At 41.3% G+C, this 25459-nt stretch overlaps 1 long non-coding RNA gene and 1 other non-coding gene across 2 annotated transcripts; one reads left to right on the top strand and one right to left on the bottom strand.

The window, feature by feature from the left end:
• Positions 1-277: 277 nt before the first annotated feature.
• LOC109115910 (uncharacterized) lies at positions 278-19975 on the top strand. The gene is made up of 3 exons (XR_016085565.1): positions 278-1287; positions 11138-11766; positions 19752-19975. It is a non-coding gene; the product is annotated as an uncharacterized LOC109115910 (long non-coding RNA).
• LOC148800664 (small nucleolar RNA R71) lies at positions 13777-13885 on the bottom strand. Its single transcript, XR_016071053.1, has one exon. It is a non-coding gene; the product is annotated as a small nucleolar RNA R71 (small nucleolar RNA).
• Positions 19976-25459: the final 5484 nt, after the last annotated feature.

Here is a 25459-nt window from a genome sequence, read left to right as displayed (position 1 = left end):
GCTCAATCTAACACCACCGTTCAACTCAGAATGCCCAAAAATCCTACTTTGCCAAATTTCAATCGAAAATACCCCCGTTTTATCATTCATCCAAAAAGATTCTGTTTTGACTAATCTCATTGGCTTGCACATGTAAAACCCTCTCTTTGCCCATAACAGATCTTAACCCCGTGATCATAGAACGAAAACCCCCACCTAGAACCCCGGTTTTACCCAAATTTCCTAAAATTATAAATATACACTTCAAAACCCCCAAAAGTACAAAAATTCCATTAAACCTATTATAAATCCAATCCAATGTTTTCATTCGCCCGATTTCCCTGTTATACTATTCGTCCTCTTCTTCAAACCAAACATAGGCAACGACAGCGGTGAAGAATCCGACCTCCTCTTTGATTTTCAATCTCTTCCTCTCTTTCCTCTCTCTTTTTCTCTTTCCCTTTATCTATTTTTCTTCCTTTTCTTCCCCTTATTCCTCTACCCTCTTTACCCTATTCTTGGTCAATTGAGATCACCGCCGCCGTTGTGGCTTCCAGCAGCGATGGTGGATCTCCTTTCTTCTTTCCCACTCTTCTCTCTCTCTCTCTTTCTCTCTCCCTCTCTCTATCTATTTATCTATCTCTCATTTCTTCTTCTTCTGATTTGGGGATACACTAATTCTCTCCCTCTTTTGATCCAAAACCCGATGGCAATCTCCCATTCCCCAATCTCTTATCTTTATCCTCCAATCTTTTCCCCCTTCATTCCATCTCTCATTTTCCCTTTCGCCTTTTTTCCTACCCATCCCTCTCATCCCTTTCTCTCTTAGTGATCCGAACTGTGACGTTCCATTACTGTTATCTTCTTGATGAGAACAGAGGAGTTGTAGTGGCGGCACCCTTCCTTCATTTTCATCCATTTCCAACACACCCCTCATCGTTCATCATTTCGCCCCCCATGTTCTCAATTTTCACTAGTGAAGAAGAAACCACAGTAGCAACCATCATTTGGATCCGTTCCCTTCTTGGTCTCCAGTGTAAATCCCCACCCAGACAATCATTTCTTCTTACCAAGCTTCCGGTCTCTAGCGTAAACCACAGTAACAACCGACAAACCCTCGGATCTCTTGTAGCAACGTTAATCCTAGGATAAATCCATCCAAGTGCCATTAATCTCTTCATCTGAGAGCAGAGTGGGTATAGACCCCTCTGACGCATTCGTTGTTTGAAGGTTAGTAATTTATGATGGAATTCAATTGAAGTTCCTCTATGTATCCGTCATTCGTTCTCAGGCCACATCCTCCATCAGGTAACACACATTTTATTTTTCTCTGTCGACGACTAATTTTCACTTATTTTCTTTCATTGTGCTCGACCTTTTTTCTCCGTACCCGTGGCTGGGAAGGGAGACATCAGGTTGATTCAACCCCAGTAACTCTCGGTACCAACCCGGATTGGCTTCTTCGATTGCTCTCTGTTTTTCTTTTTTATTTTTTTAGATATGCAGATTTCATTTGAACCCCTTTTGTTTGTTCTGGCTTCCTGATTCCTAATCCTTTCTTATTCTCTTGGTTCTAGTATGTTTCTATTTTTTATTTGTGAACTTCAAAATTCTTTCAATTAGAATAGTTGAATATGCTAAATACTAATAAATCATTTTGTTCCATCTATTCTTTGTAGTTTATTCAACCTGTATCTATAATCACTGCTATGCTTAAGGTGTGTGCAACATATGTTTATGTTTGATCGATAATGCTTAGTGCAACATTAGATTCTGTTATGATGATTTGGACTGAATAGCTGTTGTCTTCGGTTTTCCTCCATTTCTTATATAGAAGAAATTTGAATTATGTTGTTTAATGGAAAAGAATTATGCAGATTAGGACGAGGGAGAGTGAATGGTAGGGGTAAATCAAATCTGAAAATGTAAGGAATAAAAAGGAGTAAAAAATATAATAAAGAAAGGTGGCAAGAGATGCGAGAGTGTTAACATGTGTTTAGGAATAAGTAAATAGGTTTAGGGATAAAATAGATGCTTTTTTATAGACAAAAAAGGGAAATAAGCTTTTGAAACGGAAACAATACTAAAAAATGATGAAATGAAAAATATATAAAAAATAAAAATATAAAATATTAAAAAATAAGTTAATTAGAAAATAAAAGCAAAAATATAAATAAATAAAAATGTAATTAGGGGAAACCTTTTGTGTTTTTTTTTTTCTTTTATATATGCTTCATTATTCTCATAGTCAATTCAATAATTGTTATTTGTGTTTGTGCTTGCTGATATCTCATGTGGGCTCCACTTATTGGACCTAGGAGAGGGGTGCCTAACTCCTTCACTCTCCCATCTAAGTCTTACTTGGACTGGTTAGCTGGTGCCTCGGTCTTTGGGGTCACTATCGAACAAAGGTTTTTGAAAGTCATTCTCGGAGGTCCCATCAGCTCTATTTCCTCAACTAATGGGTGAAGACTCCAACTCAACCCAAGTGAGTTGTTTTCTGATGCTCACAGTACTCTTGAATAAAACTACTGTACAATAGTGCAATAGTTAGGGGAGATTATGGGTCGGGCCGGGTCGGTTCCGAGTTGGGCTTTGCACTTATGATAAGGGTTATAGCTTAGGCCCGGGCCCAGCCCAACCCAGGGTTCTGGGCCTGAAACATAAGCCCTAACCCAGATTTACATGGGCCCGGGCTGGGCCTGGCCTGATTTTGGGCCAATGTCTTTCATATATAAAACATTACATATCTATAATATTTTATATTAAATGACATAACATGCATATAAACTGATTTTATACATTTTATAATATAAAATATTACATATAATATAAATTGTACATATCATGTTATAATATTTATATATAAAATATATAATCTATTATAAAATAACATGTATACATATGTATACATTATATGCAAAATATGTAAGTTTAAATACATGCGGACCGGGCTGGGCTTGAAGTATTAAGCCCAAGCCCAGCCATAACATTTGCGGGCCTGATGTGGGCCCGACCCTAGGCTGGGCCTAAACACAAAACTCAGGCCTAAGCCTGGAATTTCCAAGCCGGGCTGAAATGATCACCCCTAGCAATAGTGGCAATTCAGTGACCTCTTGGTGGAGCTTCTCCTGATCGGGCATCAACTTGGAGCTATAGCCAATTGTGTTGATGGAACCGAGGGGGTTTTTATTGTTTCAAGCATTTCAGTGACCTGATTTGGGTTATAGTGACAATGATAGGCATGGAACCGAGAAGGTTGTGCATATGAGGAAAGATGGACAAGATTTAACAAAATGGTAAAACTAACTTTTCATCCTTTCTGTTAGAATTTAACGCTGACAAAAATAGTAAGGGTGATGCAAGACAATAGTTAAACAGTAAAGGTATAGTTAGTCAGTTAGCTAAACCATAAGGGTAGTTTAAGAAATTTACCAATTTTTTAATCAACTCAATTATGCAACAATACATTTTTACTTTAAATTAATATAGTTATATTCAACAAAAAATAAAAGTAAATTGATGTACGTTAGAAAACACAATCTGTATGGATATTGGGTATTGAAAGGTACGTAGTTGGTAGTGAGGATCAATTTTGTGTTTATATAAGCTAAATGTTGCAACAAAAATATAAAAGTAGTTACCTTACATGGCATATGAGACCTGTTTGGGTTATGGTTGAGCTGGTCCCAAGTGCCACGTGTCACCCCGCGGCTGCCTTATCACTTTGCCCATATTGGCACCATGTAAGATGGATAAGCACAACCGACATAGGAGAACCCCGTACAGATAAGGAGGACAGCTTTGCCAGGGACTAGGATTTATCCCAAAGACCTCGGCGGACAACCTTATCCCAACAACCCTAGAAGCCTCATCTGAATAGGACATAGATCATCGGCTATAAATATGCAACCCTGCTCAAGGTAAGGGACTTTTTTGACTCTCCAGCACCCATATTGCTATTCTACTTCCGCTTGGACCAGCACGTTTCTCTCGACTGCTCGACCCGACCACCTACCGTTCTTGACTAACTTAAGCATCGGAGTGCCTACCCGAGGAACAACTCCTCAAGCCACTGATTATTTTCTTGTTTCAGTTCTTGGTGTGCGGCTTCATCCTTCCACCTCGGCTTCGCCAATTGGCAAGATCATCTGATTGCGATCTTGGTTCGGGACACCTCGGATTGGACAACATTAAATTGGCGCCATCTATAGGAATCACAAAAAAAGTCATTCCCGTTTTTCCTTCCGCGCAATCAAGAAACATGCCAAGAAACACATCCGACTGCTCTACAAGTTGATCCCCATCTTGGGGATCCCACTTTCACCGTAGCCCTCCACCTCCTCATAAGTCCCAATAGCAGCCTCTACTGCAGATCACGGTTTACCCTGCCCTGTTCCAAGTAGTGTAGCTAAAGGTCAACCAAATGCTCACGATAATGTAGACGCTGGGACAAACAACACAACCACCTCAAACTGTCCTCCCTCCTATCTAGATGCTTAACACGGCTGATCCTTGCCTTGAGGACCCCAAAAAGAGCCACCTAGATAGTTATAGGGTGCAGTCTGCCAAGTAAGGTAGCAGTCATCAAGAAAATCGGATTCCTCAGCCTGATCCCGTGCATGCGACGACTGCAGAAAGACACACCACGAAGAAGACCACTCTGCCCGAATTCCAGGGAAAGAAAGGCTTAACCAACGAACAGAACAACAACCAGTCTCTATTGCCGAGTCCAACTTAGTTAGAGACCACCCGATGATGCCCAAGAAAGAATGAACCATGTACACGGTCCCAGGCGATAGGGATGCAGAGATTGGGGAGCTCAGACAACACCTGATCGAATTGGAATGCAGCCAAGCTAATTGAAGCGTGACTCCTCCCACAGTCTGGCCCGTGGAACCTAACAATCAATCACCAAAGAACCAGGCTTCACCCAAGACATCATTGACGTGCTCCCCCCAACCAGTTGGCGACCCCTACAGTTTGAGAAGTACGACAGAGCCACATACCCCAACAATCATATTGAAGGTTTCAAGGCCCTAATGTGTTAGACAGTGTATGCCCTTAGCTCCAATCAGAATGATGTACCTTATGACATCTATTGTAAATGAATAAAGTACATATTTGATTCATGTTATTGTGGTGTGTTTCTGTGTAATACCCTTAAACTGGACACATATGAGACTCGTGTTAGTTTAGAATGTTCACAGCCGTTGGATAAGTCTGGGGAGATTTATCCTGTCAAGGCTGACACTGATGTGCCGCCAAGTTGGTTGGGGTAGCCTGTCTCAGCTGCTAGGGTGAGACCCGAGGTACAAGCAGTGTAGGTTTACTTGAAACCCTAAAACGGACAAGATTTCTAGTATTGCCTTGGACCTTGGAGATTGATGGGCAAAACTAGAAAATTACAACTAACCCCTAGACTCGATTATGATACTGCACTAGGTGTCGGATTGGGCTGTATTTGATATACCAATCAGTGAGATCCTTAGAGGGGGTCAAAACCTGTGTATGTTGGGACAGTTTGAGAATTCATCTGAGTGGGTGATCATAGTGATAGGATCAGCCCCTTTGTCGGACAAAGGTAATGATCGGGGATGCACTCTCTCTGATGGAAACCAAGACTGCCAGCAGCCGATTTCAATCGTTGAAATTTGTTTTGCAAAATATTTATATACGGATATACATATATATATATATATATTATGGTTTCAAAATGTTTGCAAAATGTTTTAATTCCCGGGATCCATGTGAGTAGAGAGTGCAACACTGTTCCTTGTAGCCGAGGGAGAAGTCCTCTCTTGTCAGGCAGTGTTTGATCATTATGGGCTGAGAGGTTAAGTGTAAGATCATTGAGGGTAATACCTGATGGGCTAATCTTGCATCTGCCCACAGTCCATGGGTTTTTATAAGGTGGCTTGGCCCAAGGACCACTTAGTGTAAATGTTGGGCCCCTTAATAGCCCATGGTGATGGGCTCAGGGGTTCACTGCCCATAACAATGAATTTGGCCAGGCCTTGTAACAGAGGCTAGGCTGAACCCATGTGGCTGATGTGTAGATCAATGTTTGGGTCCCACGCCATACAAAGAAACCCAACTGGGCAGCAGTTTGGAAGGTTAATGAGCACATAGACTTATTGGGCCTAAAGCCCATTTTGAACTGGTCTAATTTGATTAGTTAAAGAAGGGGCGGATCTGGGATTTGGATCAGCAGATAGGATAGTGAGTTATCCATATCCACTTAGAGAGTCTATATCAAAATAGAGATTTGGATCTGGAAAGTTTTAATGAGATTAGGAGGGCTAATCTAATCTGTAGATAAGATAAGGGCTTATTCTTATCTCTTAAAGAGAACTCCTGATCCCAATACAGATTTGGATTAGGAAACTCCTAATGAGATTAGGAGCTCTCTCTAAGGCTATAAAAGGAGGGGGCGAACCATTCTACATAACAACATCAGATCAGATTTCAGATCATAGAAAGAGAGAAGACAAACACAGTGAAACTGCACCATCTTCTGCTCTTGCGCCCTCCTCTTGCTGCCGCCTTTGCCAATTCGATCTCCACCATAGGAGCGATCAAGAACGGTTCTTGATATTAGTCTTTGGAGAAAGGCTGATCTGAAGTCGTGCTCACAACCTCCATCGAATTCTTGCTGAAGGATTCGATTCTTGGGAAGAACACTGCTGATTCTGCTCCACCCTACACTGTGTCATCTTCAGTGGGAGCAGTCTTTGGAGATTTCTTTGGGTGTGAATACCTTCATTGGGAGTTACTGCTACTCTGTATCAGGTATATCCCTCTTCGACCTTTTGGTTTCAGATCTGGTTCGGTTCTTGGTTCAAGTTTGATCCTTGAAAATGTAGATTTTATAAAATAGGGAATGTGATTCCCAAATGGGGAGAGAGAAATTTTTGAAATTTTGCCCAATCTACTTGCAGGTTCAAATCTTGAACCAAAATAGACTAGATCTGAACCTCCACAAATTGGCAGAAGGCGTTCTACCCGATTTGCGCAAATTGTGTTTTTTTTGGGAAATCGGTTGCCAGATCAAGGGCGAATGATCTTAATTTAATTTTTTATAAATCTAAATTTTATTTAGAATTGTTCTTTATATTTTTCTTGATTTATGGGTTGTTCGTACAAAGGAGATCGAATTCTTTATTTGCGTAGGATATCTGCGATTTGCAGATTTTTTCATTCTGGTCTGTAATTAATTCTTTTTTTTTAATTTTTAGACTGAATGTATAGGAATTCGATCTGATGTAATATTAATAGAAAAATTAGGGTTTTCTACTTATTTTATTTCATGATCGAAGATGGCTGCACAAGAGGAGAATTCATAGATAAGGAAATCGCTATCTGCGATTTGTAGTTTATGAAATTGCAAACTGTGATATAACATCTGTTTTGTAGGTTGGTAGATGTGCGAACAACCCTGTTACTGATTTATGATTGTCTTTGATCTGTAATTAATTTCAGATCAATTTCTTGAATTAATTCTTGAATTGAAAATCAAACCCTAGACCCATTCGAACCAGATTGGACCAAACTGGTTGGACCAAATCTGTGGTTTGATGGGGGATGTTCTTAGCCCTAATTTCCCACTTTTGGGTCGAGGGGTTGATGTTTAATTGTGAGAATTAATTCGGCCCACACCTATAAGGCCCAGTTTTAAGGAGTTAAAACTACTAAAGCCCACTAACTACAGAAAAGCTATATGGGTCGAACTGCTTAATGCTATTCATCCCATATACCTAGATAATATTAATTAGTAATATTATAGATTAAATTGGGCTTTAATAATGGACTTTATAGATATTAATTGATTGGATCAATTCTATCATTGCATGTGATGTATGGATGTGTGATGTGCAACGTACATGGGCCATAAGTACTTGGCCCATGCAGATACGATAGTGGCTCTTACGCACACCATAGCTGAATGCACATCATTGCCATGGTGTCCCTAAAGATCATTGGATGATCTCCCTTGTGGTGGGCCCCATACCTCCTTGAATAGGATCTGTATGGAACCCTAGCCGTTTAGGGCCTACCGAAATCTGGCTTTATGAAAGTCAGTGGGAGCCACTTTGGTTTTACCTAAATTAAACTAGGGCATAATAACTTTGTTCCCTCTTGAAATATGAGTGCATGTGATAGGGAAATTCATATGATGAACTCTTTAAATGCCTTCCATCATTAGCATGAAGATGGGTCCTTCAGTAATGAGGAAACACACCATAAAATTGGGCTATCCATTTGCCGCTAGATCTGTTGGGAGGGGCTTATTCTAAAATCAAAGACTCTCTCATGGTACCTTGGCGTTCACGAATATGATGGGTAAGCACTCACTGGACAGAAAGGTTTAACCTAAAATGGCAATGAACCTTGTCTGACAGAGGCCGAAAGGAAAGCCCATAAGATGAGTGGATATGATCCTTCACAGAAAGGTGGTGGGATTATGCAGCTAAAACAGTTGGCTCCATGCACCTTATGTGATTTCCCACATTTTCAGAGACATAAGTCGCTGTCTCCGTCACTGAGATGGGAGGAAAATCTCAAAGATGAATAAATGAGAATGGAATAGATTAAAAGCCATATCTATGTAACTAACATGAATCAAATTAGGTTGTAGACTAATGTTTGCTTTTTAACAGAAATGACAAACAAACAATTTGCAAAGCTGTTGGATGACAACAAACTTAAGGGCCCAAACTATGCTGACTGATACCGTAACCTTATGCTGGTCCTAACTTCTGAGAAGTTGGATAAGGTGGCTAAAAACCCTGCCCTAGAGCGTCTGGGTGATAGGGCTTTTGAGGCCCGTAGAAGGGAATACCTTGAGTGGGAAGAGAAAAATTCCCTGGCCCGTTGCTATATCATTGCCTCTCTGGACAATCCGATACAAAGGCAGTTTGATGAGGTCGAACTTGCCAAGACATATAGGATAATTTAAAGACAATGTATGAAGAGAAGAATCATTCTATTCGGCAGAAGGTCTTGAAGCAGTTCATGACCGCATAGATGTCCAAGGGCCAGCAGGTTCATGACCATTGTTTTCGGATGATGGGCTACATCAATGAACTTAAGGCTCTTGGATCCGGGCTGGACCAAGTCACTAAGGTAGACGCCATCCTAAATTCTTTGCCTCCTTCCTTCAATCCATTCATCATGAATTACAACATGAACAAGCTGAATGTCAGCATTTAGGAACTCAGCAATATGTTGTAGAGGGCCGAAGAACTGATTAAGAAGGATGAGCCTCTTGCTATGCTTGTTGAAGCTAGCAAGTCGGGCAAGAAAAAGAGGAAGGAAAAGAAGAAGCCCTAGAAGAAAGCCACCAAGTCCAAGAAGCAGAAGAAGGACAGAGCATCAGATGCTTGTCACTTCTGCAAACAGACCGACCACTGGAAGAGGAACTGTCCTCAGCACCTGGAATCCAAGAAAGGCAATTTCGAATCCTGTGTCATAGAAACCAATTTGTTGGTTACTTCTGCTTCCTGGTGTATTGACTCTAGGACATCGACTTATGCGTGTAACTCACTGCAGGGGTTCGGATAAGCAGAAGACTGAGTGATGGAGAAGTAACTCTTTACTTGGGGACTTCTACAAGTATTACAACTGCGGCCATAGGAACCGTAGAGTTAATTTTCAGAGAAGGAACAATTGTACTGAAAGATCAAGGCAATCCTCGACGAAGTGTGCTTTCAGGGTCGGCTTTGGAAAATTCCTAGGGCTAATGGTCACACAACGAGGAATCGAAACCAACCCTGAGAAGATCAAGGCAATCCTCGACATGCAAATCGCCTCAAACCTACAAAGAAGTGCAACGCCTTACCGGACGAGTAGCCGCCCTCACCAAGTTCATGTCAAAGTCCGCGGACCGATACTTGCCCATCTTCAAGGCCTTGAAAAAGATGAAAGATTTCCAGTGGATAGAGGAATGTGAATAGTCCTTTCAAGAACTGAAGAGGTACTTGAGTTCACCGCCCCTACTCACAAAGTCGAGCCCCGGAGATGTGCTACTACTCTACCTCTCGGCTGAAGACGAGGTGGTCAGCTTGGTACTGGTAAAGGAGGAAGACCAGGCGCAAAGGTAATAACTCTACATTTTGATGCCTTAAGGGCATCAATTCAGGGGTAGGCTTTAGAAAAGTCAAAGTGTGCCCTTTTCCCAATCAATTTCAATATTGTGACCTCTAAGGGTCTATGTGCAAATTCTGTGCAAAACTGGGAAGTTTTCAGGGCTAAAATGCAGCTTTTGGGAAGCTAGTGTGAAGTCCAGCTGAGAGAGGGGGTGCTTTTGTGAAAAACCGAGAGCAGGAGGGCGCCTCCTATCTACTAAACCTAGTTTGGCACCCCTTCTACTGTATTAGCATGCTCCCCATGCCTTAGCAAACCCTAGGGTGCCTTTTAACCCATTCTTTTCACTCTTAGAAAACCCTAGCTGCCCCTAGGTGTTTAATCTTCACCCTCCACCTCTTTTAATCTCAACCACTCATTCTACGGCACTCTTTTTGTAGCTTTTAAACCCTACGACGCCACGTAATTGCTAATCCTCACCATTCAACCCCTAACCACTAGATCTTAGCCCTCAATTCCATCTTCTATCTCAGCCATCCACTCTAGGGCATCACTTACCTCTTTTAATCTCCACCTTTCAGTCCTAGGCGCCTCAATCTCCACCATCTATTTTTGGGTGCCCAAATCTCAACCCTATATAATATTGGCTGCCCTCTCCTTCTATTCTCAGCCTTAGGATCACCCCAAAACCATCCTAACCCTCCATTAGAAACCCTAGGGTGCCCATATCTTTGCTAAAACCCAACTGTCACCCCCCTTTCTCTCTCTAATCCCAGTTGTGTCCATCCTTCTCTATAAAAAGGACCCAAGGGCTCCTGAGAAAGGGTTGGATTCTGCCCCCAAGTAAGACAAAAGGCTGATCTTCAGAAGTTCAAGGGTAGAGGAAGAGGAGAACGCCTAGTATAGAGGAGGGGTTCCTGCTTGCAGTTCGCCAACACCACTACTGCCACCTCTGGATTTGGATCCCAACCATTAGTCTTAGATTTAATTTCGGTTCTTTCAATTCCAGTTTCGCTATTTCCTTTTTGCAATTTATTTTTATTTTGTTTGATCTTCGTATTCTTTTCTGCAGATCTGGAATTTGGCCAGGTAAGACGGAAAGCCTAGCTCGAGAAGTTTGAAGGTTGAAGGAGAGATACGGAGACTGCTACCTCTGATCGGATTACAGAAATTTTAATTAGTTTCCTTTATTTAATTATTGTTGTATTTATTTATTTTTCTGCACTTCTAATTTCTACAATGTTTGAATTCTATCTTTTTCAATTTAATTAATTAATTTTTATATTTCTACACATCCATCTTGTGTTCTCTTGTCCGGATTTGAGTACGTATTAATTTTTCCTTGCTTCCATGAAGATACGACCCGTTCTCATCATTTTACTGCGTTTGTAATTGTTTTGAGAATTGGAAAATTTTATAAATATTAAACTAGTGTTCCGAAGTGGTTAACAACACGCTTTCGGACACACCAAATTTTTGGCACTGTTCTTGGGGGAGCAGCAGAGAAACATTTTTATTTGCTTTATCCGAATCTATTTCATTATTTTTTTTTTATTTTTGTTTTATTACTTTATCCTTTATCTCATTTTAATTCTCACTTCTCTTTGATTTTACAGGACGAAATAGCGAAAGGTGGGGTATCAGAGCATTGCGGGACTGCGATAGAGAAGAGAAGAGATGATTAATTAGATTACATTTAAGGTGCAGTCATCCCATTTTATTTTTTGATTTTTTTGATTTTTATTTTCGAACTCTTTTTATTGGTAGAATAGTGATTTTTGAATTTTTAATTAATACTTTTTTAGATTTGATGTTTTTTTAGTATTAATTTTCTTTCGTTTTGTGTCTAGATCTATTTTTCTTTTTTTATTTTAATTTCTTGTTCGAATTTCTGTCTTATTAGTTTTGTGTTTTTCTTTTATTTTAGATTAAAAAATAGAAAAAAGAATTTCGTTTATTTTATTTTATTTATTGCTGCATATTTTTTTTGTTTATTTTATTTTCAATTTAATTTTTAGAATAGCAATTTTCTTGTTAGAATTTATTGTGGTAGTTGTTAATCTTTTTAGCATAATTATTTCTTTTATTTTCTGGTTGTTATAATTATTTGTTGCCTTATTTAATTTCCTTTTTATTAGTGCTTTAATTGAATAATTAATTGTTAAAGAGGAAATTATTTAAATTTTCAAATTTGAGTTTAAATTTTGAATTTGAATTTAAATTTAAATTTTAATTCGAATCTGAATTTGAATTTGAATTAAAAAAATAATAAATAATAATAAATAAAGATATAAATAAATAAATCAATCAAAAAAAAAATTTGCATTCCAACATTTAGGGTGTGATATTCTAGAGCATGCATCATATACGTTTATTTAATTGCTGAAATTATCATTGTTAGTTGTTAATGTGTTTGGTTTTCTTTTTATTATTTTAATTGTTCCTTTTGCCTAATTAGTTTGCTTTATTATTTTATGTTTAATTGCTGAATTGCATATTAGAAATGATTGTTCATGCATTGTAATTAGTGGCATTTTCTTTGTTTATTTTGTTTCTTTTTTGTTAATCCAATTAAGGGCAATCCAACTTAAATAAGATTAGGTGGGGATTTCATCGCCCTTCCTTGTCCCAAAAATCACCACCCTTCACGTGTGATTCACTCTAACCCTAATTTAAAATTTGGATAGTAAGATCCTTTAGGGAAGCCTCACATTTGGTTCAAAGGTGTGCTGAATTTTAGGAAAGCTTGTGATTACCTTCCATAACCGGTGGATGGTGTCTAAGGAAAGGAGTTAAATGGCTACACTTAAGCGAGTTTTGTGGTTACTTAATTAGGTCCTTGCGAGAGCAAGAGGAGCCTCCCACATCCCTACCTCTTACCTGGCTAACCAAAGGAAGTGGTGTAATTCCAAGTGAACCTAAAAGGATTCACATTGGTTGAACCACTAGTTTAGGAAACCCTAGGTCAGCCCTGGGTCGTGTGGTTGATTTGTTTGCATTTTTTTTTTGAAAGTTTAAAAATTCAAATTTGAATTTAAATTTCAAAATCTGAATTTGAACTTAAATTTTAAAAATTAAATTTTTGAATTTAAAAAGAAAGAGAAAATTAAAATAATAAAAAAGGAGAGAAAGTTTCAAAATTTGAGTTTAAATTTTAGAATTTAAATTTCAAAATCCAAATTTGAAATTAAACTCAAAATTTAAAATTCAAATTTAAACAAGAAGAAAAGGGACTTCTGAGTTGTAGGTTGGGAAGGAGATCTCTAAGGAGAGAAATTGTAGAACCCATACCTGAAATAGAGAGATACCTCCATCACCAACACCGCAACCAAATGGCCGGAGTCACTGATGCCCAGCCCAAAAAGTTAAAGGAATACTTTACTCGAACCCAATACAACCCTTCATCCTACATTCAACTACCAGATACTCAAGCCTTACAGTATGAGATTAAGTCAAGCATAATCCAGATGCTCCCATCTTTTTGTGGGAACCCGAGTGAGGATCCATACAAGCACATAGACGAGTTTCTAGAAATCTATTCTATTGTAAAGACCCAGAATTTCAATAATGATGCCCTTAGATTGACTCTTTTCCCCTTCTCCTTGAAAGATAAAGCCAAGCACTGGTTAGGGACTATAGGGAGACTCATTAGAACTTGGGCAGAAATGCAACAAGAATTCCTTAAAAAGTTCTATCCTATAAGTCGAACCAATACCAGGAGAAGAGCCATTACTGGATTCACCCAAACACCAGGTGAACAAATTCATGAGGCTTGGGAGAGGATGGAGGAGTTAATGAGAAAATGCCCACACCATGGCCTGTTCCAGTGGAAAATTGTCTAGAACTTCTAAGAAGGTCTGACAGATCAATACAAGCTAATGGTAGATGAATCTTGTGGGGGGGGGGGGGCATTTATGAGCAAGAGTGAGGATGAAGCATATGCTCTTTTCGAGACCCTGTGTGAGAATTCCATTAACAATGCATCATTGTATTCCTACGAAAGGTCGGTGGAACCCTCAAAGAGGGTAGGGTTCAATGAGGTCAGGAATAATATAGAGCCCGGGGCAAAAATGGACTTGAGTGCCATTTCTAGAAAGTTGGATAGGGTAAATCTTCTAGTCCAGAAGCTTGACTAGTTTTTCACCTTTAACCAGCAATCAGGCCCATCTACATCCTATCCCAAAGTGTGTTCCATTTGTGCCAATCCAGCCCACCAAGTTGATGACTGTCCTACGGCGGCTCAGTTTCCACTCTTTATCCAAGAACAAGTTCAGGCAGCCCAGAGTTTCTCGAGGCCCAACAATGATCCATATTCCAATACTTACAACCTTGGGTGGAGAAATCACCCTAACTTTTCTTGGAGGACACATCAACCCAATCTATAGTCCCAGCAATATCAGTATCTGTCCAACTCCATGGCCCAACAGTTTCAAAGGCCATCAGTACAAAGTTAGTTCCAACAAGTGTATCCAAGGAATCAATCGGCCCAACTGTATCAGGGTTACCCATAACCTCCACAATCCCGTTTAGTAGATGATCAATTTATGCAACTTTAGCAACTAATCCTAAATTAGCAGTAGTCCATTGTTAGGTAAGAAAGCCAAATAGAACAGCTAGCCGAAGCTAATGCAAGGAGAGAAGTGGGGCAATTACCGAGTCAACTAGCTGCAAACCCTAGGAATCAGCCACCGGGTTGTCCTCAACAAATTCAACCACCTCCTAAGAATCCCCAATTCGAAAATGCTAAATCTGTTACAACTTTAAGGAGTGGGAGAATTTTGGAAGACCCGTATGAGAAGAAGAAAAGTGAAGAAGAAGGAAAGGAGCCGGAAAACCCTAAGTTGGGGGGGGGGGGGGGGAAGAAGAAGAGCCCAAAGTGAACCAACCTGTGGTCCCCTTTCCAACGCACTCACAGTCGGGCCGTTGCTGAAAAAGAAAGAGATTTGCAACGAGGAGATCAGGGAACTCTTTAAACAAGTACACATTAACATTCCTCTCCTCGATGCAATCCAACATGTCTTGGCTTATACCAAGTTTCTGAAAGAGCTATGCACCCAAAAGAGGGAGCCATGATTAGCCCCACAAAAAGTGATGCTCTCGGCAGATGTGAGTGTGGTCCTCCTAAACCAACTTCCCCGGAAGATTAAAGACCCGGGTGCTCCTCTCATCAGTTGTATCATCTCTGGAATCACCTTTGATCGGGCCCTATTGGATCTTGGGGCCATTGTAAATATGCTTCCGTCCATCATTTACGAAAGGTTCAGGATCGGCGAGTTGAAACCTATCCCGGTAATTCTATAACTCGTTGATTGGTCGATCAAGACTCCTCGAGGTGTTATCGAGGATGTCATTGTCAGTATAGAGAATTGTTATTTCCTTGTAGACTTTGTTGTCCTAGACATGACCCCAACCGAAGAACTGAACCATAACCCGATAATCTTAGGACGACCGCTTCTAGCAACGGCCAATGCAAATATCAACTGCAAGTCGGGGGGAAATGGACATCTCATTTGGGGAGCAGAAGGTCCAATTGAATGTTTTCAGTGCCTCTAAGTATCCAAACCTATGGGAAGATGAATGCAATGTGGACATAGTGGACAATCTTGTGAATGACTTATCTACCCCTTGGTTAGCCCAGTTTGAGCCTTGTTATGATGAAGAAAGTGAGTCCGAGAGTCTGGATGGAAGAAGTGCATAAATGCGTCTGGTTGAAGACGTTAAACTTAGTGGTAGTTGAGAGGCAAACCAATGTAGATTTTTGTTTTTAGGATTTGAATTTCCTTCTCTTGATTTGAGACTAGGTGGTAGACCTTGAACCCCTTAGGAAAACCCTATTGATTGTTCCCTTTGGCCCAAGTCCATTTTGCATCATTCTAGTTATGCCATTGGGGACAATATCATTTAAGTTGGGGGGTAAGGAAAGAGAAAGAAAAAAATTGAAAAAAAAAATGACAAGTTAAGCCTTTAAATATGTAGAATTAAAATTTCACTAAAAATTTTAAAAATTATTTCCATTAAAAGAGATTTCCAAACAGAAAAAGTTGAGAAAACTGATAAAAGAATATTGAATTTTGTAGAAATTGGTACCAAGTGATAGGAGTCAGAATTGGTCTTATTTGAATATTGTCAAAACCGTTTAGAAATTGGAAAATACTCTCAAATTTGCCCTTGTCAAGATAAGAAGAGAAAGATGGAGAAATTAGACAAAAATTCTTCAAATTGTTAAAAACAGTGGACTACCTTGAACAATGTTGCCAAAAAAAAAAGAAAAAAATAGAATAAAAGGTCAATAGACACCCTAGACTTAGTAACCGGGTCTCTTCACCTAAGTCAAGTGTCGATATTTGCGTCAAACGGAAAAGGGAATGCCAAAGATGAAAGAATGACAGGATCCATCATATGGACGCCAAAAAGGTTGTGGAATGGGTGGGTGAATTTAAAAAGTTTCCTACCTTTCTTCCAACTGGGAATCGCATTCCCTGATTTTAGAATCAAAATTCAATGATCCTACTTGAACCAAACCAGACCAGATCTGAACCAAAGATCCGAGGAAGGGTTATACCTGATATGGAGAATCAAAATCTTCCAACGTCGGTGTTCACGCCCAAAGAAAGATCCAAGATCTGCTCCCATTGAAAATGACACAGCGATGGTGGGGCAGAACCAACAGTGTACGTCTCATGTACCGAACTCTTCACAAGAACTCGTTGGAGGCTTAGAGCACTGGACCAAATCAGCCTTTCAGCAAAGACTAATATCAAGAACAGATTTCTTGATTCTCCCTTCAATGGAGTTCGAACTATGCAGCAAGGTGGCGGCGGCTGGAGGAGATCGCTAAGGCTGAAAGTGGCATGAATGCAGTTTTCAGCTTAGGGAAGATGAGATCCTATCTCAGATTGCATAGAGAGTTAACTGCAAAAACCCTAGGTCGAATTCTTGTAATTCTTTATTAGGGTTTTCTCCTTTGTTAGTGATTAAGAAACCTCCTAATCCAATTAGGAATTATCCCAATCCAAATTTGTATTTGGATAGGGGATAATCTTAATCCTATATGCAGATTAGATCAGCTCATCCCTGATCTCATCAGGAGTTTAGTTTTAATCCTATCTGCAGATTCGCCCCTTTAAGTGGGTGATCAGATCAGTCCAGTTTCAAATGGGCTTTTAAGCCCAATAAGTAATTAGTGCTCAATAAGTTTTTAAACTGCTGCCCAGTTGGGCTTCTTTGTATGGCGTGGGACCCAAGCATTGATCTCTACATCAGCCACATGGGTTCGGCCCAGCCTTTGTTACAAGGCTTAGCCGAATTCACTAGAAAGCCCAGTGAACCCCTTGAGCCCATCACATGGACCCTTTGGGCCCAACACTTACACTAAGTGGTCCTTGGGCCAAGCCCTCTTATAAAAACCCAGGGACTGTGGGCAAATGCAAAGATTAGCCCACCAGGTATTATCCTAAATGGCCTTACACTTAACCTCTCAGCCCATAATGATCAAGCACTGCCCGACAAGAGAGGACCTCTCCCTCGGCTGCAAGGAACAGTGCTGCACTCTCTACTCACATGGATCCCGGGATTTAAAACCATTTGCAAACATTTTGAAACCATACATAAGTATATATCATATACATAAATTTTGCAAAACAAAATTCCAACAATTGAAATCAACTGCCGGTAGTTTGGTTTCCATCAGAGAGAGTGCATCCCCGATCATTACCTTTGTCCGACAAAGGGGCTGATTCCGTCACTATGATCACCCACTCAGATGGGTTCATGAACCGTCCCAACATACCCAGGTTTTGACCCCCTCTGAGGATCTCACTGATTGGCATATCAAAGACAGCCCAATCCACCACCTAGTGCAGTATCATAATCGAGTCTAGGGGTCATGTGTAACTTTCCAGTTTTGCCCATCAGTCTCCAAGGTCCATGGCAACACTAGAAATCTGGTCCGGTTCAAGGGTTCAAGTAATCCTACACTGCGTGTTCCTTGGGTCTCACCCTAACAGCTAAGACAAGCCACCGCAACAGTTGGTAGCACACTAGTGTCAACCTCGGTAGCATAAATCTCCCCAGACTTATCCAACGGATGTGAACATTTAAAATTAACACAAGTCTCATTAAGTGTCTAGTTTTAGGGTCTTACACAGAAGCATACCACACAACATGAATCAAACATGTACTTTATTTATTTACATTAAATATCAAAAGTACATCAAAACTGATTGAAGCTAAGGGCATACAAAAATTGTCTAACAAAAGACACTTACCTAACACTTAGTAACCGAGTCTCTTCACCTAAGGCAAGTGTTGAGATTCGCGTATAACGGTGGAAGGTAACAATAAAAATAAGTTTGCATATCAAGTTCAGGGGTAGAAATCCACTATAAAAAATGATAAGAAGCAAATGGAAGGGTAAATAAGATTTTTAATTCAAGTTTCTGCGATATTCAAAGTATGACAGTTTTACCCCTTAAGCCCAATACCGATCTATACAAAGTTTGAGAATGCTAGAATAAGGATACTTAGCTAATTTTGTTAGGGATGATCTTGCAATGGGAATGATCTCTATGCTCAGTGTAATTTTAAGGCTGCATTGCTAAGGGACTAGCAATGGTTAAGTTGGGGGGTGTGATAACTTTGCATTTTGATGCCTTAAGGGAATCAATTCAGGGGTATTTTCGGCCTTAGAAAAGTCAAAGTGTGCCCTATTCCCAGTCAATTTCAATATTGTGACCTCTGAGGGTCTCTGTGCAAATTCTATGCAAAACAGGGAAGTTTTCATGGCTGAAATGCAACTTTTGTGAAGCTGGTGTGAAGTCTAGCTGAGAGAAGAGTGTTTTTGTGAAAAATTGAGAGCAGGAGGGCGCCTCCTATCTGCCAAACCCAGTTTGGCGCCCCTCCTACTGTATTAGCATGCTCCTCACGCCTTAGAAAATCCTAGGGCGCCTTTTAACCCATTCTTTTCACTCTTACCAACCTTAATCACCCCTAAGTGTTTAATTTCACCCTCCACCTCTTTTAATCTCAACTGCTCATTCTAGGGCACTCTTTTTGTAGCTTTTAAACCCTAGGGCACCACCTAACTGCTAATCCTCATCATTCAGCCCCTAACCACTAGATCTTAGCCCTTCATTCCATCTTCTATCTCAGCCATCCACTTTAGGGCACCACCCACCTCTTTTAATCTCCACCTTTTAGCCCAAGGCATCTCAATCTCTACCATCTATTTCTGGGCACCCAAATCTCAGCCCTACATAGTATTGGGCGCCCTCTCCTATTTTCAACCTCAGGATCACCCCAAAATCATCCTAACCCTCCATTAGAAACCCTAGGGCGCCCATATCTTTACTAAAACCTAGCTGCCGCCCCCTTCTTTCACTCTAATCCTAGTTGTGTCCACCCTTCTCTATAAAAAGGACCCAAGGGCTCCTGAGAAAGGGTTGGATTCTGCCCCCAGGTAAGATAGAAGGTTGATCTTGAGAAGTTCAAGGGTGGAGGAAGAGGAGGATGCCTAAGCAAGAAGAAAGGTTCTTGCTTGCAATTCACCAACACCACTACTGCCACCTCTGGATTTGGATCCCAATCATTAGCCTTAGATTTAATTTCAGTTCTTTCAATTCCAGTTTCGTTATTTCCATTTTGCAATTTATTTTCATTCAGTTTAATCTTTGTTTTCTTTTCTGCAGATCTGGAATTCGGCCTGGTAAGACGAAAGGCCTAGCTCGAGAAGTTCGAGGGTTGAAGGAGAGATCTGGAGACTGCTACCTCTGATCAGATTACAAACATTTTAATTAGTTTCTTTTATTTATTTATTGTTGTATTTATTTATTTTTCTGCACTTTTAATTTCTGCAATGTTCGAATTCTATCTTTTTCAGTTTAATTAATTAATTTTTATATTTCTACACTTCCATCTTGTGTTCTCTTGTCTGGATTTGAGTACACATTAACTTTTCCCTCGCTTCCTTGTAGATATGGCCCATTCTCATCATTTTACTGCGTTTGTAATTGTTTAAGAATTGTAAAATTTTATAAATATTAAACTGGTGTTCCGAAGTGGTTAATGACATTCTTCTGGAGACACCAAAAGGCCGATCTAGTACACTAGAAAGGTCCTCAATAGCGTTGAAACCTAGTACTCGAATCTAGAGAAGGTCGCCCTGGCCCTAGTCACTTCGACAAGAAAGCTCAGACCCTATTTCCAAGCCCACGGTGTTTGGGTGCTTACCGACCAACCTCTCGATACAAAGGCTGGAAGCAACAGGCCACCTAGTTAAATGGAGCGTATAATTGAGTGAGCTCAACATCGACTACGCACTGTACCTGCAATCAAAGCCTAGGCCTTGGCCGATTTCATGGTTGAGTGCACCTTTTCGGCACAAGGTCCAGTCACACCACTGCCGGTTTGGACTCTACACGTGGATGGCTTATCCAACCCACAATATTGTATTGGAGCACGCCTTCAGGTTCGGATTCAAGTCATCCAATAATGGAACTGAGAATAAACCTCTGATCGTCGGACTTCGACTCGCCCTAGACCTCGGTGCTTGGCGAGTAGAACCCTTCAGTAATTCCCAACTGGTGGTCAACTAGATTCACGGCCAATTCAAGGCAAGGACACCAACCATGGCAAGCTACTTGCAATGGGTGAAAGAGCTCATCGAACGGCTCGAACACTTCACCATTTAGTAGATCCCTCGAGTCGAGAACACATGAGCTGATGCACTCTCGAAACTTGCTAGCTCACCATAGTCAGACCTCGACCCAATAGTCTGGATGGATATACTAGCTCAGCCCAGCATCTCGCCCACAACCTTCCTCATCCTCCTTATTTAGCAATGCTCGTCCTGGATGGACCCCCATAGCACAATACCTTCGGGATGGCACACTATCAGAAGACCGAGCCGAAGCCAAGAGGGTCACATACAGGTCAGTCCAATACTACCTCACCTAGGGATAGCTCTATCGTCGGTCACACACTCTCCCCTATCTAAGGTGTCTCTCACCTTTCGAGGCCGACTATGTCCTTAAGGAGATACACGATGGTATTTGCGGAGATCACCCTAGTGCACGAACCCTGGATCATAAGGCACTTCGGCAAGGCTACTTCTGGCCGACCATGAAGCAGGATGTAGCTCAAATCGTCAGAAAGTGTTACCACTATCAAAGACACTTTAACCTTCATCATCAGCCGACGGTTTCTCTAAAGCCGATCACAAGTCCGTAGCCCTTCGCTCAGCAAGGAATGGAGGACCATTACCTACCATGGTTGGGCAAAAGGTCGCAATGGACTACTTCACCAAGTGGGTGGAGGCCGAAGCCTTAGCATGTATTACCACGCAGAATGCCTGGAACTTCTTCTGGCATAGCATCGTTTGTCGGTTCGGCATTCCTCGAGTCCTCATCACCGAGAATGGTGCTCAGTTCACCGATCGTAAGTTCGAAGCCTTCTACGTCGACCTGAAGATAGATCACCGAACCACAACCATTCACAGACCACAGAGCAATGGACAAACCAAAGTGACCAACCGAACCCTACTACATGGCCTGAAGACCAGACTTGACATGGTCAAAGGAAGGTGGGTCAAGGAACTATCGAGCATTCTCTAGGCGTACAGTACCACACTGCGGGCAGCCACTGGAGATACACTATTTAGCCAAGCATACGGGGCCGAAGCCATGATCCCTGTAGAGATAGGCTCCCCAACTCTCCGAACTAAGTTCTACTATGGCGAGCAGATCAACGAGGACCTTCCCGCAGAGCTTGACCTCATGGAAGAAGTACGTGACCGACCATACCTCAGGATGGCAGCGCAATAGTACAGAATGGCCAAGTACTATGACTCCAAAGTCCAAAGAAGATAGTTCAAGACAGGCAACCTCATCCTTCGCAAAGTCATAGTACTCGTGCCAAGAGAAGGGAAGCTCGAACCAAACTACGAAGGACCCTATAGAGTGATCGAAGTCCTCGGACTTGGTACCTACAGGCTAAAAGACCTCGGTGGGAAGCCCGTACTGAGGAGTTGGAAAACCAGGAATTTGAGGACGTACTATCAGTGATTCACGTCAATAAAGACCTAATTTTTTACAATCAGCTGTTCAACAAACACTACACAGCACATACTGCATAGCGCACAATGCACAACACAGACTGCACAATGTACATCATACAACGCACACTACACAACATACACTCCACAGTACATGTCGCACAACATGCACTGCCTAACCGAACTCTAATGGATGAGGCACCCACGCACCACTCTTAGTTGTCACCACAAGATGCGATCACACTTTGGCAACACATAGCTAACCAAGTTGAGCATCTGATTTGGCCTACCCACAACGGTGAGAGCTCGAAACGATTGTCTTCTCTATGTCCCTAGAGGAGGCTTAGACACCCCAGGTTTATCAGTAAGGCCGACGTTGGAAAATGGTGGTTCTACAAAAGCACCGTTTCCCACTGTTGGCCTGAGCCGTCGGGCCGATGGGCGACCGAAAGGTGTTAGGATGCTCCGTGGGTGAGTGGCAGTAGGAGGGAGTGGGTTTGGTGGCCATCGAACCCCTATGCACCCATCAGAGTAGCCTCCGGGTGATTCTGTCATTTCTGAGACGTGGTCCCAGAGAAGGGTACGGGTGTAAACAGGCGACAGAACCACCTCCACGAGATGGGAGAGGTCTCCTGGACATCTCGAGAGGAGGCAAAGACACCCCGAGTTTATGGGGAAGGCTGATGGTGGGAATCAGTACTTTTGTAGAACCACTATTTCCCACCGTCGGCATGGGCATCTAGCCGATGGTCTACCAGAAGGTGTCGGGATACTCAGTGGGTGAGTGGTAATAGGAGGGAGTGGGTTTGGTGGCCACCGAACCCCTCCACACCCGCGGGAACAACCTCTAGGTGATTCTTCCATTTCCGAGAAGCACGTAGACATATAGATAAACCTAAGGAAATTGAATTGACACATGTAAAGTCCAGGCACGTATCAGAAGTACACGACTATTGTCATTAAAATTTCCACATACATGTTATAGTAGGCATAAAGGATAGTGAAGGTTCCTAACATCCCTAGTGCGGGTGGTTCCTTGGTGTTGCAATAGTGTTTTGGTTGGGTGGGGGTGGAGTGTTGTAGGGACGATACAACTACTAATCAAAATATATGGCAATAGATATGATTAGTTACTTTGTGGTACAAAATGCAGTGATGGTTGCTTGTGGTATTTTGGGTATCTGACATCCACCACGCGGACGTGGTGGGCTTCTATGATGTGGTGGATTCATATAGCAGTCGTTGTTTGTATGCTAGCTCTCGGTGATGGACGGAGTTCGTTGGTAAATGATACCTCGTGACCATGTACGTTGAAGGCCACAGTTGCTTGATAGAGGTCATTCCCGACACTCACAATCCACTCTACATCCTGTGCGTTCAATTCACAGAGGGTCAAGTTAAGCAACTCCCTTTATCGGTGAAGCCCCTCATATTTGTGAACGCCAAGGTACCGTGAGAGAGTTCCCATTTTCTGGTGAAGCCCCTCCCATATCGGTCTATGACGCCCCTATCATCTTATGAAACACTCAGACAAGCCCAAATCGGCTAGTTTGATTTAGGTCAAACCAAAGTGACTCCCACTGACTTTCACAAAGCTAGATTTTAGTGGGCCCAAATCGGCTAGGGTTTCGCACATTTTCTCTTCAGGAGGTGTGGGCCCACCACTGAGGGAGGTCATCCAATGATCAATAGGGACACCATGGCAATGATGTGCATTCAGACATAGTGTGCATAAGATCCACTATCGAATCAGCATGGGCCAAGCACTTATGGCCCATGAACGTAGCAAATCACACATCCATACATCACATGTAGGGAATAATTGATCCAATCAATTAATAACTGTAAACCCCATTTAAAGCCCTTAATATTATCTAGGTATATGGGCTGAAATTAGGGTTGATCAATTTGATCCATATAGCTTTATTTGTCAAGTGGGCTTTTACTAGTTTTAACAATTTAAAACTGGGCCTTTACAGGTTGGGCCGAATTAAACATTCAATTAATTATCAATCCTTAGGCCCATTAGTGGGAGAATTAGGGCTGACATTCAGCGTTGATCGAACCCTAGATTTGGTCCAACCAGTTTGGACCAATCTGGTTCGAATGGGTCTAGGGTTTGATCTTTAATTAAAGATTTAATTCAAGAAATTATTCTGAAATTAAATGTTGATAAAAGAAAAACAAGAATCAGTCAGATAGGGCTGTTCGCACAAACCATCCTGTAAAACAGAGGTTAGATCACAGTTTGCAGTTTCATAAACTGCAAATCGCAGATAGCGATTTTCCCATCTGCGAAATCTCCTTCCTTGCGCTGCCATCTTCGATCCAAAATAAAATAAATAGAAAACCTAATTTCTATTAATATTACATCAGATCGAATGCCTATACATTCAGTCTAAAAAATCATTTTACAGACCAAATGTAATAAAATAATCAAGAAACTACAAAAACGCAGGTCCCCTGCGCCAATCAAGATTTCAATCTCCATGTGTATGAACAGCCCATAAATCAAGAAGATTATAAAGAAAAATTCTAAATAATAATCAGATTTATAAAATTTAATTCCAGATCAATCGCCCATCAACTAGAAACAAATTTTCTAGAAAAACCTTATATCTGTGCAAATCGGATAGAACCCCTTCTGCCCATTTGCTCAGGTTCAGATTTGATCCAATTCGGTTCAAGATTTGAACCTGGCTCTGATACCACGAAGGGATGAGATATCCATCGTATGGACACCCGAATCTTACAGAATAGAATGGGCGAATTTCAAAAATTTCTCTCCATCCTACTAGGAATCGTATTCACTATTTTAGAAAAATAATATTTTTCAATGATCAATCTTGAACCATGAACCAAACCAGATCTGAACAAAAGCAGTAGGAAAGGGATATACCTGATATGGAGAAATAATATCTCCCAATGGAGGTGTTCATGCCCAAGGAAGGAACCAAAAACTGCTCCCATTGAAGATGGCGCAGTGCAGGATGGAGCAGAATCAACAGCGTTCTTCAAAAGAACCAGATCTTTCGCAAGTATCAGCTGGATGGCATGTGAGCACTTCTTCTAATCAGCCCTTTCACAAAGGACTAATATCAAGATTCAATCTTGATTGCTCTTACTGACAAGAGGAGATCGAACTGGCAGATATGGCGGCGGCAGGAAGGAGGCGGCAAGAGAGATTTAGCACAGTGATGCTGAATTCTCTCTTCTGTGATTTCAGCTCTGAAGATGATGTGAATATGAATATCCTCTAAAGGCTGCCGCCCCCTCCTCCTTTTATAAGCTTAAAGGGATCAGATCCTAATCCCATTAGGAGTTACTGATCCAAATCATATTTGG

This window comes from Nelumbo nucifera, chromosome 4 (genome assembly GCF_055504915.1).
Source record: "Nelumbo nucifera cultivar China Antique chromosome 4, China Antique-T2T, whole genome shotgun sequence".
Lineage (NCBI taxonomy): Eukaryota > Viridiplantae > Streptophyta > Magnoliopsida > Proteales > Nelumbonaceae > Nelumbo > Nelumbo nucifera.
Note: the sequence above shows the minus strand (reverse complement) of the source record. Positions and strands in the feature narration are given on the sequence as shown.